Raw genomic sequence first — 13,002 nt, 5'->3', positions numbered from 1 at the left:
GTACTAAATTATACAACCAGCCCTCAAATAGGGCAGGGCAGTAAACAGTCAGGACTCTGGCCTGCAGTCAGGCAGAGCTGTAGAACCATGCACCATCTATGGGGCTCAGGCAGGGGTGCCTGAGGAGCGCAGGCCTCCTGGCCTAAGGAGGAGGAGGAGTACTACTACCCCAGGGGTGCGGTGGCAGGGGTAGGAGGATGCAGGCCCATCCAACTCCACCACACCCCAGCCCAGGGCCTTAACAGTGGCAGTGTGGTCTGCCACTGGGTCAGAGGGGAATCCACCCACAACATACTGACCATATTTAAGGCAACACCAGTTCCCCATGGCTGCTTCCTACTCTCCCCATCGGGCATACCTGCATTCAGGGGTCATCCTCAGTGTCCACAGGATACACCACCAAGGGTAGCGGTAGCAGCTCCTTAGCATCAGGAGTGGCAGGGCTCTCTGGAAGCTTGTGCAGGTCCTCGGGGAAGCAGCGGTTCTCCTTCAGCAGCAGGGAGGAAACATCTGTCTCTCTCAGCAGCTCCCTCTCAGCTGAGCTGCTGGGCCAGCCTTTTATACTTCCTCTTCCTGTCCCGCCCCTCTGCTTCCAGCGTGCAGGGCATGGCCCTCCTGGTTCCACCCAGGAGGAGACGTTCGTCTCTGAGGGAGGTCACACCTCCTCGCTACAGAGATTAGGAAAAAACTTCCCATATGGGCAAGTTATTTCCTAATTGTTCATTACCAATTGTGGTTGCTAGGATTCTGTTAATAGTAAACTTGAAAATTGTTCTTTTCTTCCTGTAAAGCTGGGGTATAATATTCCTGGTGTCACCAGATGGTGCTATTTAAGGGAGTCTAACAAATTCTGCTTTTCTGATTGTATACTGTAGGCAGTTAGATGTAGAAGTAAATGCTGTGATGAAGTTCTTTTTAGAAGATGTGGTATTCACTAGAAACATTTTTGTTCAGTTTCTCTGACTGGATTAGTTTCCCAGGCAAAGAGCTGTTGCCTCCAGATACCCAAATGAACAAAATTTTACATGGTGTCAAAAACATTTTACATCTCCCTTCCCTTCTGCTCAACAGGTGATCAGTGGGCTGAGATGCATGTGGATGAACTCTTGAACTGAAAGAATTATCAGTGCTGTGAGTGAGTAACAAATAGTAACAAAGCTCTGTCCAGCCACCCAGAAGCTTACCAAGAGTAATCTGGGCAAGAGCTTTCCATTCCGCAGGACATTGCTGACACCAGTGCGTCTAGTGACCCGCATAGGCAGGGGTTACTCATACTGCCAAAAGCAATGCCCCATGGACCTGGTCCAATGGCTATTAAATTCCAATGGAAGTCTTGCAGGGGGCATTGGATCAGGCTCCAAGTGATCTCAGTCTCCGACTTCAAAGGCCTCTTCTTTTGGCTCTGTCCTTTTTCTCCGTTCTGGCACTATCTACTTCGGTTCTGGTGCGTGACAGTGAAAACAGAACAGATCAGTAAAACATCATGACAAACGGGAAGAGTAAGGGAAGGGAACCAAGCTTTTATGACCTGCATACGTATGACAAGATGAGTTAGCACATCTCTCCTGTTTTGTACTACATCTCTAAGCAGCACCACACAGATTTTGAAGTTGTCACCTTCTAAATGAGTCCTTGGTCTGGCTCACCCTTGTCTGCCTGATCAGCCAGGACCTCCTCCTCTTCTCTTTTAGACAATCTAACCATGGCCCTGTCTCTCAGTCTTAAATATCCAGGTGGTCGTGCCTTCACTGCATTAGAGATATGAACTAGTTTCATATCCGGCACAGAAAGAAATGCAGCTTGTTCTAGCCAAAACATTAAGAGAAAAGCTCCGGCATAAAGAGATTTTGTTAAACCCAAGGAAAATTGATTTTCTTGGTAACTACTTTGTTTAAACTGCTCCTCAAAGCACTACATAAAGGAATAAAAGATGTAGGCTTGGCAGCTCTTGTCTGTGCTCTTGTTTGCACCCCTTGTGTAAATGCAGTACTGTAGTTTACAATACTTCACTGTCAGGGGCACTCTGGCCCAATGCATAGGGCGCTGGCATGGGACTCAGCAGTCTTGGGCACTGTTCCCAGCTTTGCCAATGACCTTGAGCCAGTCACTTCAACTTTCGGTAGCTGTTCCCCCTCCCACCATTTATCTGTCTTGTCTATTCTGATATAAATTCTTTGGGGCAAGAACTGGCATTTACTGTGTGGGTGCAAAGTGCCTAGCATGATGGGACTCTGACCTCCCATGTAGCCTCCGCATAGGAATAAGAATTTAAAAATTGTACTCATATAATAATACAGTTCCTCATGCTAAAAACTCTGGGGAAAACCCAATGTAGGTGGGTTATTGGTCTTATACATATTCTTCAATCCGCTGACTTTCCTCTGAAGGAGAGCATCATAATCTAGTGGGACTTCTACAGACATTTTATTACTATCCTTCTTAATTTCAACAGCTCTGAGTTTCTTGACTATTTCATATTTATTCAGTTATTGTGGATTTCTCTGTCTAATCTATCAGCTTTATGGAGAATGAGTCTTTTTTTTCCTTTAATACTCTGAGAATGAAACTCCCCCACCCCCGAAAAAGGATCAAATCAGATTTATGAGCCCTTAAGAGCAGTAAAAATATTCTCAAGTATAATTTTCAGCATGATTATAAAATTCATAGATTGGGTTCCGGGTGCTGTATCAACTAGTTCAGCAGCTTCACGCACAGTAAATGAGAATGGTGAATATGAGAGGGATTTTGAAGAAAGAGATCAAGTCTCCTCCTTATAGTTACTCCCTATACCAGCTAGGTGAGACCTACTTCTCCCCTCACTCCAGCAGCCAGAAAAGGCCCACCTCCCTTGAGATCCGGCCATCTAGTGGACAATTAGATGGGATCTGCTCCCCACCTGACCAAACTCTCTGCAGCAGAGAACAGCCTGCCTGCAGAACCATGGTTAGTCAAGAGGCGCTGGTACAGGAATGGGGGTCAAAGGATTTGACAATAGAGAAGACTACAGAATTGACCAATTTTTGCTAGGGAATAAGAACTATGGAATCAGAGCAAAGAAGCAGGAGAATATTTTACCTACAGAATGTCAAGTATGCATCCGATGAAGTGAGCTGTAGCTCACGAAAGCTTATGCTCAAATAAATTGGTTAGTCTCTAAGGTGCCACAAGTACTCCTTTTCTTTTTGCGAATACAGACTAACACGGCTGCTACTCTGAAACCAGCTGAGGTAGGAAATTCTTGAAGGTGCTCCTTGCTGAAATATTGGCAGCCTATCACTGGGTTTATGTAGTAAAGTAATACATTAAAATATGCAGCATTCATGTGATTTATATATGTGATGGAGTGTCCACCCACACAGGACTGGAAGAGGTTAAGGTGGCCAGGTATGCCTATTAACTCCACAGTCTGCACCTGGAGGAAGAGCCAGGGAGCAGGGAATGGATAGCAAGCAGGTTCAGCTGGGCAGCAATAGGCGGGGTCTATAAAGCTAGGAAGCTGGCTGCTTCTGAGAATGGATAGTCACTCCCTGGGAAGAGGGAGGAGGGTTTGAAACCTGTACACCCAGAGTAAGGCGGGGAACCAGGAATTGTAGGAAGCAGCCCAGGGAAGAGCAGTAAGGGCTGGGAGAGGAAAGCCCAGAACTGCTGAGTGTAGGGTCCCTGGTCTAGAACGTGGAGTAGAGGGTGGGCCTGGGTTCCCCTACCAGCCACTGAAGGAGTGGCACCTGAGGCAGTGAATGGGAAGACTTCCTAGCATTGCTGAAGGAAAGACCTTTATGTACCCCAGAAGGGGGAAGTCACAAAGAGGATGCTTTATGTACCCCAGAAGGGGGAAGTCACAAAGAGGCTGAGTCACAAAGAGGATGCTCATGGGCAGCGGGTATCATAGAATCATAGGACTGGAAGGGACCTCGAGAGGTCATCTAGTCCAGTCCCCTGCACTCATGGCAGGGCTAAGTATTATCTAGACCAGTGTTTCCCAAACTTGGGAAGCTGCTTGTGCATGGAAAGCCCCTGGCAGGCCCAGCCAGTTTGTTTACCTGCTGCATCTGCAGGTTCAGCCGATTGCGGCTCCCGCTGGCCGTGGTTCGTTGTGCCTGGCAAATGGGGGCTGCGGGAAGTGGCGCGGGCCAAGGGACGTATTGGCATCCCTGACAGGTGTTTGTGTAACCTGCTCTTAAAAATCTCCAATGATGGAGATTCCACAACCTCTCTAAGCAATTTATTCCAGTGCTTAACCACCCTGACAGTTAGGAAGTTTTTCCTAATGTCCAACCTAAACCTCCCTTGCAATTTAAGCCCATTGCTTCTTGTCCTATCTTCAGAGGTTAAGAAAAAGAATTCTTCTCCCTCCTCCTTGTAACAACCTTTATGGACTTCAAAACTGTTATCATGTCCCCTCTCAGTCTTCTCTTTTCCAGACTAAACAAACCCAATTTTTTCAATCTTCCCTCATCGGTCATGTTTTCTAGACCTTCAATCATTTTTGTTGCTCTTCTCTGGACTTTCTCCAATTTGTCCACATCTTTCCTGAAATGTGATGCCCAGAATGGGACATAATACTCCAGTTGAGGCCTTATCAGCCTGGAGTAGAGCAGAAGAATTACTTCTCATATCTTACTTATAACACCCCTGCTAATACATCGCAGAATGATGTTCACTTTTTTGCAACAGTCTTACACTCTTGACTCATATTTAGCTTGTGGCCCCCAGATCCCTTTCCGCAGTGCTCCTTCCTAGGCAGTCATTTCCCATTTTGTATGTATGCAACTGATTGTTCCTTCCTAAGTGGAGTACTTTACATTTGTCCTTACTCATAGATTCATAGACTTTAAGGTCAGAAGGGACCATTATGATCTAATCTGACCTCCTGCACAACGCAGGCTACAGAATCTCACCCACCCACTCCTGTAACAAACCCCTGACCTATGTCTGAGCTACTGAAGTCCTCAACTCATGGTTTAAAGACTTCAGGGTGCAGAGAATCCTCCAGCAAGTGACCCGTGCCCCACGCTGCAGAGAAAGGCAAAAAACCCCAGAGCCTCTGCCAATCTGCCCTGGAAGAAAATCCCTTCCCGACCCCAAATATGGCGATCAGCTAAACCCTGAGCATGTAGGCAAAACTCACCAGCCAGACACCCAGGAAAGAATTCTCTGTAGTAACTCAGATCCCACCAAAAAAAAGAAAAGGCATACTTGTGGCACCTTAGAGACTCACAAATTTATTTGAGTGTAAGCTTTTGTGAGCTACAGCTTAAATACACAGAGAACGTGAAACAATGGGTGTTACCACACACACTGTAACGAGAGTGATCAGGTAAGGTGAGCTATTACCAGCAGGAGAGCGGGGGGGGGAGAAACCTTTTGCACTGATAATCAAGGTGGCCAGCAGTTGACCAGAACATCTGAGGAACGGGCAGGACAGGGGGAGGGAGGGGAATAAGCTTGGGGAAATAGTTTTACTTTGTGTAATGACCCATCCACTCCCAGTCTTTATTCAAGCCTAAGTTAATTGTATCCAGTTTGCAAATTCCAATTCAGCAGTCTCTCGTTGGAGTCTGTTTTTGAAGATTTTTGTTGAAGAATTGCAACTTTTAGGTCTGTAATCGAGTGACCAAAGAGATTAAAGTGTTCTCTGACTGGTTTTTGAATGTTATAAGTCTTGACGTCTGATTTGTGTCCATTTATTCTTTTACGTAGAGACTGTCCAGTTTGACCAATGTACATGGCAGAGGGGCATTGCTGGCACATGATGGCATATATCACGTTGGTAGGTGTGCAGGTGAATGAGCCTCTGATAGTGTGGCTGATGTGATTAGGCCCTATGATGGTGTCCCCATCACAGGCCATTGGGGATATTTACCGCAAATACTCAAAGATCAATTAATTGCTAGAATTTGACTATCCCATTATACCATCCCTTCCATAAACCTATCAAGCTTAGTCTTGAAGCCAGATATGTCTTTTGCCTCCACTGCTCCCCTTGGAAGGCTATTCCAGAACTTCACTCCTCTGATGGTTAGAAACCTTCATCTAATTTCAAGTCTAAACTTCCTGATGGCCAGCTTATATCCATTTGTTCTTGTGTCCACATTGGTACTAAGCTTAAATAATTCCTCTCCCTCCGTAGTATTTATCCCTCTGATATATTTATAGAGAGCAATCATATCTCCCCTCAGCCTTCTTTTGGTTAGGCTAAACAAGCCAAGCTCTTTGAGTCTCCTTTCATAAGACAGGTTTTCCATTCCTCGGATCATCCTAGTAGCCCTTCTCTGTACCTGTTCCAGTTTGAATTCATCCTTCTTAAACATGGGAGACCAGAACTGCACCCAATATTCCAGATGAGATCTCACCAGTGCCTTATATAACAGTACTAACACCTCCTTATCTCTACTGGAAATACCTCACCTGATGCATCCCAAGACCACATTAGCTTTTTTCACAGTCATATGACATTGGCAGTTCATAGTCATCCTGTGATCGACCAATGCTCCGAGGTCTTTCTCCTCCTCTGTTACTTCCAAGTGATGCGTTCCCAGTTTATAACAAAAATTCTTGTTATTAATCCCTAAATGCATAACCTTATACTTCTCACTATTAAATTTCATCCTATTACTATTACTCTAGTTTACAAGGTCATCCAGATCTTCCTGTACGATATCCCTGTACCTCTCTGTGTTGGCAATACCTCCCAGCTTCGTGTCATCCACAAACTTTATTAACACATTCCCACTTTTTGTGCCAAGGTCAGTAATCAAAAGATTAAATAAGATTGGTCCCAAATCCAATCCCTGAGGAACTCCACTAGTAACCTCCTTCCAGCCTGACAGTTCACCTTTTAGTATGACCCGTTGCAGTCTCCCCTTTAACCAGTTCCTTATCCACCCTTCAGTTTTCATATTGATCCCCATCTTTTCCAATTTAGCTAATAATTCCCCATGTGGAACCATACTGAATGCCTTACTGAAATCAAGGTATATTAGATCCACCATGTTTCCTTTGTCTAAAAAATCTGTTACCTTCTCAAAGAAGGAGATCAGGTTGGTTTGGCATGATCTACCTTTTGTAAAACCATGTTGCATTTTGTCCCAATTACCATTGACCTCAATGTCCTTAACTACTTTCTCCTTCAAAATTTTTTCCAAGACCTTGCATACTACAGATGTCAAACTAATAGGCCTGTAGTTATCCAGATCACTTTTTTTTCCTTTCTTAAAAATAGGAACTATGTTAGCAATTCTCTAGTCATACGGTACAACACCTGAGTTTACAGATTCATTAAAAATTCTTGCTAGTGGGCTTGCAATTTCATGTGCCAGTTCCTTTTATATTCTTGGATGAAGATTATCTGGGCCCCCAGATTTAGTACCATTAAGCTGTTTGAGTTTGGCTTCTACCTCGGATGTGGTAATATCTACCTCCATATCCTCATTCCCATTTGTCATCCTACCATTATCCCTAAGCTCCTCATGAAAGACTGAGGCAAAGTATGTGTTTAGATATTGAGCCATGCCTAAATTATCCTTGACCTCCACTCCATCCTCAGTGTTAAGCAGACCCACTTCTTCTTTCTTTGTTTTCTTCTTATTTATATGGCTATAGAACCTTTTATTATTGGTTTTAATTCCCTTTGCAAGGTCCAACTCTACATGGCTTTTGGCTTTCTCACTTTATCCCTACATGTTCTGACCTCAATAAAGTAGTCACAGATCTATTTTTGTTTATCTGTGACTAGGGTTTTTGATTTCAAAAGGGCTAACTTTAAAAAATTAAGGAAATTAGTTAGGGAAGTGGATTGGACTGAAGAACTTGTGTCCTTATTGAATTTCATCCTATTTACTTCAGAACATTTCTCCAGTTTGTCCAGATCATTTTCAATTTTAATCCTATCCTTCAAAGGACTTGCAACCCTTCCCAGAGTGGTATCGTTCACAAACTTTATAAGTGTACTCTCTATGCCATTGTCTAAATCATTGAGGAAGATATTGAACAGTACTGGTCTCAGAACTGATCCCTGCAGGACCCCACTCGTTATGCCCTTCCAGCATGACTGTGAACCACTGATAACTACTCTCTGGGAATGATTTTCCCACCAGTTTTGCACCCACCTTATAGTAGCTCCATCTAGGTTGCATTTTCCTAGTTTGTTTATGAGAAGGTCATGCGAGACAGTATCAAAAGCTTTACTAAAGTCAAGATATACTACATCTCCACTTCCCCCCATCCACAAAGCTTGTTACCCTGTCAAAAAAAGCTATCAGGTTGGTTTGACACAATTTGTTCTTGACAAATCCATGCTGACTGTTACTTATCGCCTTATTATCTTCTAGACGTTTGCAAATTGATTGCTTAATTATTTGTTCCATTATCTTTCCGGGTACAGAAGTTAAGCTGACTGGTCTGTAATTCCCCGGGTTGTCCTTATTTCCCTTTTTATAGATGGGCACTATATTTGCCCTTTTCCAGTTGACAGGGGGGGCAAGCATCATCTCAGTAACACCTGGGGGAATTTCAGAATCATACAGCAATGACCCTGCCAAGTATCCGCAAAAGTCCTCTAGTGTGCTATGGAATTAATTCCATCAGGTTCTTACAATTTTTTTTTGCTAAATAATAATGAATAAATTTACTAATAAACCTTGCATCATTTTCCCTAGCACCTGGAAGCCACACTGTTTGCCTGTACTTGGATGTGCATTTACAGAAGTGGTGTGGAGTGGCTGCAGTCCATACATTAGAGAAGTGATCCCAGGGTGTGGGATGGCTGGATACATTAGCCTTAGGTTAATTACCTCCTCACAGAATCATAGAATATCCGGGTTGGAAGGAACCTTAGGAGGTCATCTAGTCCAACCCCCTGCTCAAAGCAGGACCAAACCCCAACTAAATCATCCCAGCCAGGGCTTTGCCAAGCCTGACCTTAAAAACCTCAAAGGAAGGAGATTCCACCACCTCCCTAGGTAATGCATTCCAGTGCTTCACCACCCTCCTAGTGAAAAGTTTTTCCTAATATCCAACCTAAACCTCCCCCACTGCAACTTGAGACCATTACTCCTTGTTCTGTCATCTGCTACCACTGAGAACAGTCTAGAGCCATCCTCTTTGGAACCCCCTTTCAGGTAGTTGAAAGTAGCTATCAAATCCGCCCTCATTCTTCTCTTCCGCAGACTAAACAATCCCAGTTCCCTCAGCCTCTCCTCATAAGTCATGTGTTCCAGTCCCCTAATCATTTTTGTTGCCCTCCGCTGGATGTTTTCCAATTTTTTCACATCCTTCTTGTAGTGTGGGGCCCAAAACTGGACACAGTACTCCAGATGAGGCCTTACCAATGTTGACTAGAGGGGAACGATCACTCCCTTGATCTGCTGGCAATGCCCCTACTTATACAGCCCAAAATACCATTGGCCTTCTTGACAACAAGGGCACAATGTTGACGCATATCCAGCTTCTCGTCCACTGCAACCCCTAGGTCCTTTTCTGCAGAACTGCTGCCAAGCCATTCGGTCCCTAGTCTGTAGCGATGCATGGGATCCTTCCGTCCTAAGTGCAGGTCTCTGCACGTGTCCTTGTTGGACCTTATCAGATTTCTTCTGGCCCAATCCTCCAATTTGTCTAGGTCCCTCTGTATCCTATCCCTACCCTCCAGCATATCTACCTCTCCTCCCAGTTTAGCGTCATCTGCAAACTTGCTGAGGGTGCAATCCACACCATCCTCCAGATCATTAATGAAGATATTGAAGAAAACCGGCCCCAGGACCAACCCTTGGGGCACTCCACTTGACCGGCTGCTAACTAGACATGGAGCCATTGATCACTACCCATTGAACCTGACAATCTAGCCAGCTTTCTATCCACCTTATAGTCCATTCATCCAGCCCATACTTCTTTAACTTGCTGGCAAGAATACTGTGGGAGACTGTGTCAAAAGCTTTGCTAAAGTCAAGGAATAACACGTCCACTGCTTTCCCCTTATCGACAGAGCCAGTTATTTCATCATAGAAGGCAATTAGATTAGTCAGGCGTGACTGGCCCTTGGTGAATTCATGCTGACTGTTGCGGATCACTTTCCTCTACTCTAAGTGCTTCAGAATTGATTCCTTGAGGACCTGCTCCTCCTCCTTCCTTTCCCCACACCCATAGAAAGCCAGATTACTCAGACTTCATGTTAGTGGAGTGACTTTCACACAGTGGGAGTGCCTCTATTCCAGCTGTTCTTTCTCGATACTATGTGTTTCTTGCTCATGTGTGCATACCATTAGGTGCAGGAGGGTGTCTCTATAAATAAATTCTTTCTTTAATTTATTCTCCCAGTATCATTTATTTATGGATACCTGGACTGCTTCTGACATTATGAACTATAATCAAATCAATCACTCACTGCCCCCTTTCATCATGCTGTTTTATCAGCAATTGCTTCAAATGCACTTATCCTGTAAAAAGAAAAGGAGTACTTGTGGCACCTTAGAGACTAACCAGTTTATTTGAGCATGAGCTTTCGTGAGCTACAGCTCACGAATACAGACTAACACGGCTGTCACTCTGAAACCTGTCATTATCCTGTAAGTCGTCCAGCAAGATCCTCCTTCTTAGGAAGACATTTTAAAAACATGCATATGCAAGTCCAAAGATCCTTTTTTAAATAAGGAAATGGTAGGCAAAATAATTCTTGTGATGGATGGCTCCAAACACTCTTGAACTTTGCGTTATTTGAAGTTTGAATCCAATCTGTGTAGCTGAGGCTCCTGTTTCATTTCCCTTAAACCCCCTGTCAAATTCACACTCTTTCCTAATTCTCTCTCTTTGCCAGCTGGTAAAAAAATATATATATTCTCCTGTAAGAGAGAGAACATTTTAATGAGGTATTCACACGGGGAATAATCAGATTATAAGAATAATTTGAAAAATAATGGTTTTAAAACAGCATTTTGCATAGCTGGTGAAGAGCTGGATTAATACATATAAATCACAGAGCAGTTCTCTTTTTGGATCTGACGCCTAGTATTCTAAACTGCAGCCTTCATTTACATAAGCTCAAAACATGCTCGTGTTTTCCTTACCTACAATAAAGGCTATTTATATAGCAATAAATGCATTACAGAAGATAATTACCCCTCAGAAAGGATGGGTTAGCAGCATTCACTCACATGTAATAATTATAAGATATGATTAGTACATGATACCTGATAAACACAGTTGGTGCCTTATTATATACTGAATTCTGATGGACAACAGCTTCATGGACAGCAGCTGATGGACACTCCTTCAACACTCTGATTTTAGTAAAGGCTTTTCAAGTCTTGTTGAAGACTGCTTTGGAAGTGCCAAATTGTATCCCTACAGTAAGAATCAATAGCCAAATTCTATTTGACTCCTGTGTACTTTTGCATCAAAGAAATGCTGGTGAGCCAGGGGGAAGGCTCATTTGTCTCAAACATTGGCCATACTGATTATTTAAGGGTTTTGTCAGTGTAAATTGTTTGATCTCCAATCCACTAATTCAATGACAGAAGAAGTCCTGACTCCTAATCCCCTGCCTTGATCATCAGACCAATCTCCATCTCAAGCTAAGCACAACTTATTCTAAGCATTTTAATTTATTCATCTGGGTCAATGTAGTTTCCAATCAAACTTTGAGAGGAATATAAATATCCAATTTGTTTTAATATGTTTAACAAATAGCTTGTAGTTCGTCATCAACCTGCACTCTTTCAGAGAATGTAGGCTTCACTGGAGATATACAGTTATTTCTGTGAGGCACAAATGACCTTGAGTCGCCAGTTATGTTTATTGCAAGAATTTATTCTTTATTCTCTCCTATGCCTTATTATCCTTTAAGATTCAAATCAGGTGCCATCTACTTGATAAATACTTCATACTTCTCTATGCTCAACCCTTTTAATAATCTTCTTCCATCAGTCAATCAATCAACCAGCATTTGTAGGGCGCTTTTCTTGACCTGCTGCTCACAAACCAGGTAGAATTAGTGGGGGAAGCAAAAGTGGATGGGAATCTGGGAGGCAGTGACCATGAGTTGGTTGAGTTCAGGATCCTGACGCAGGGAAGAAAGGTAAGCAGCAGGATACGGACCCTGGACTTCAGGAAAGCAGACTTCGACTCCCTCAGGGAACGGATGGCCAGGATCCCCTGGGGGACTAACTTGAAGGGGAAAGGAGTCCAGGAGAGCTGGCTGTATTTCAAGGAATCCCTGTTGAGGTTACAGGGACAAACCATCCCGATGAGTCGAAAGAATAGTAAATATGGCAGGCGACCGGCTTGGCTTAACGGTGAAATCCTAGCGGATCTTAAACATAAAAAAGAAGCTTACAAGAAGTGGAAGGTTGGACATATGACCAGGGAAGAGTATAAAAATATTGCTCGGGCATGTAGGAATGAAATCAGGAGGGCCAAATCGCACCTGGAGCTGCAGCTAGCGAGAGATGTCAAGAGTAACAAGAAGGGTTTCTTCAGGTATGTTGGCAACAAGAAGAAAGCCAAGGAAAGTGTGGGACCCTTACTGAATAAGGGAGGCAACCTAGTGACAGAGGATGTGGAAAAAGCTAATGTACTCAATGCTTTTTTTGCCTCTGTTTTCACTAACAAGGTCAGCTCCCAGACTGCTACGCTGGGCATCACAAAATGGGGAAGAGATGGCCAGCCCTCTGTGGAGATAGAGGTGGTTAGGGACTATTTAGAAAAGCTGGACGTGCACAAGTCCATGGGGCCGGACGAGTTGCATCCGAGAGTGCTGAAGGAATTGGCGGCTGTGATTGCAGAGCCATTGGCCATTATCTTTGAAAACTCGTGGCGAACCGGGGAAGTCCCGGATGACTGGAAAAAGGCTAATGTAGTGCCAATCTTTAAAAAAGGGAAGAAGGAGGATCCTGGGAACTACAGGCCAGTCAGCCTCACCTCAGTCCCTGGAAAAATCATGGAGCAGGTCCTCAAAGAATCAATCTTGAAGTACTTGCATGAGAGGAAAGTGATCAGGAACAGCCAGCATGG

This window comes from Eretmochelys imbricata, chromosome 1, assembly GCF_965152235.1.
Source record: "Eretmochelys imbricata isolate rEreImb1 chromosome 1, rEreImb1.hap1, whole genome shotgun sequence".
NCBI classification, from domain to species: Eukaryota; Metazoa; Chordata; order Testudines; family Cheloniidae; genus Eretmochelys; species Eretmochelys imbricata.
This window is presented reverse-complemented; position numbering follows the sequence as displayed.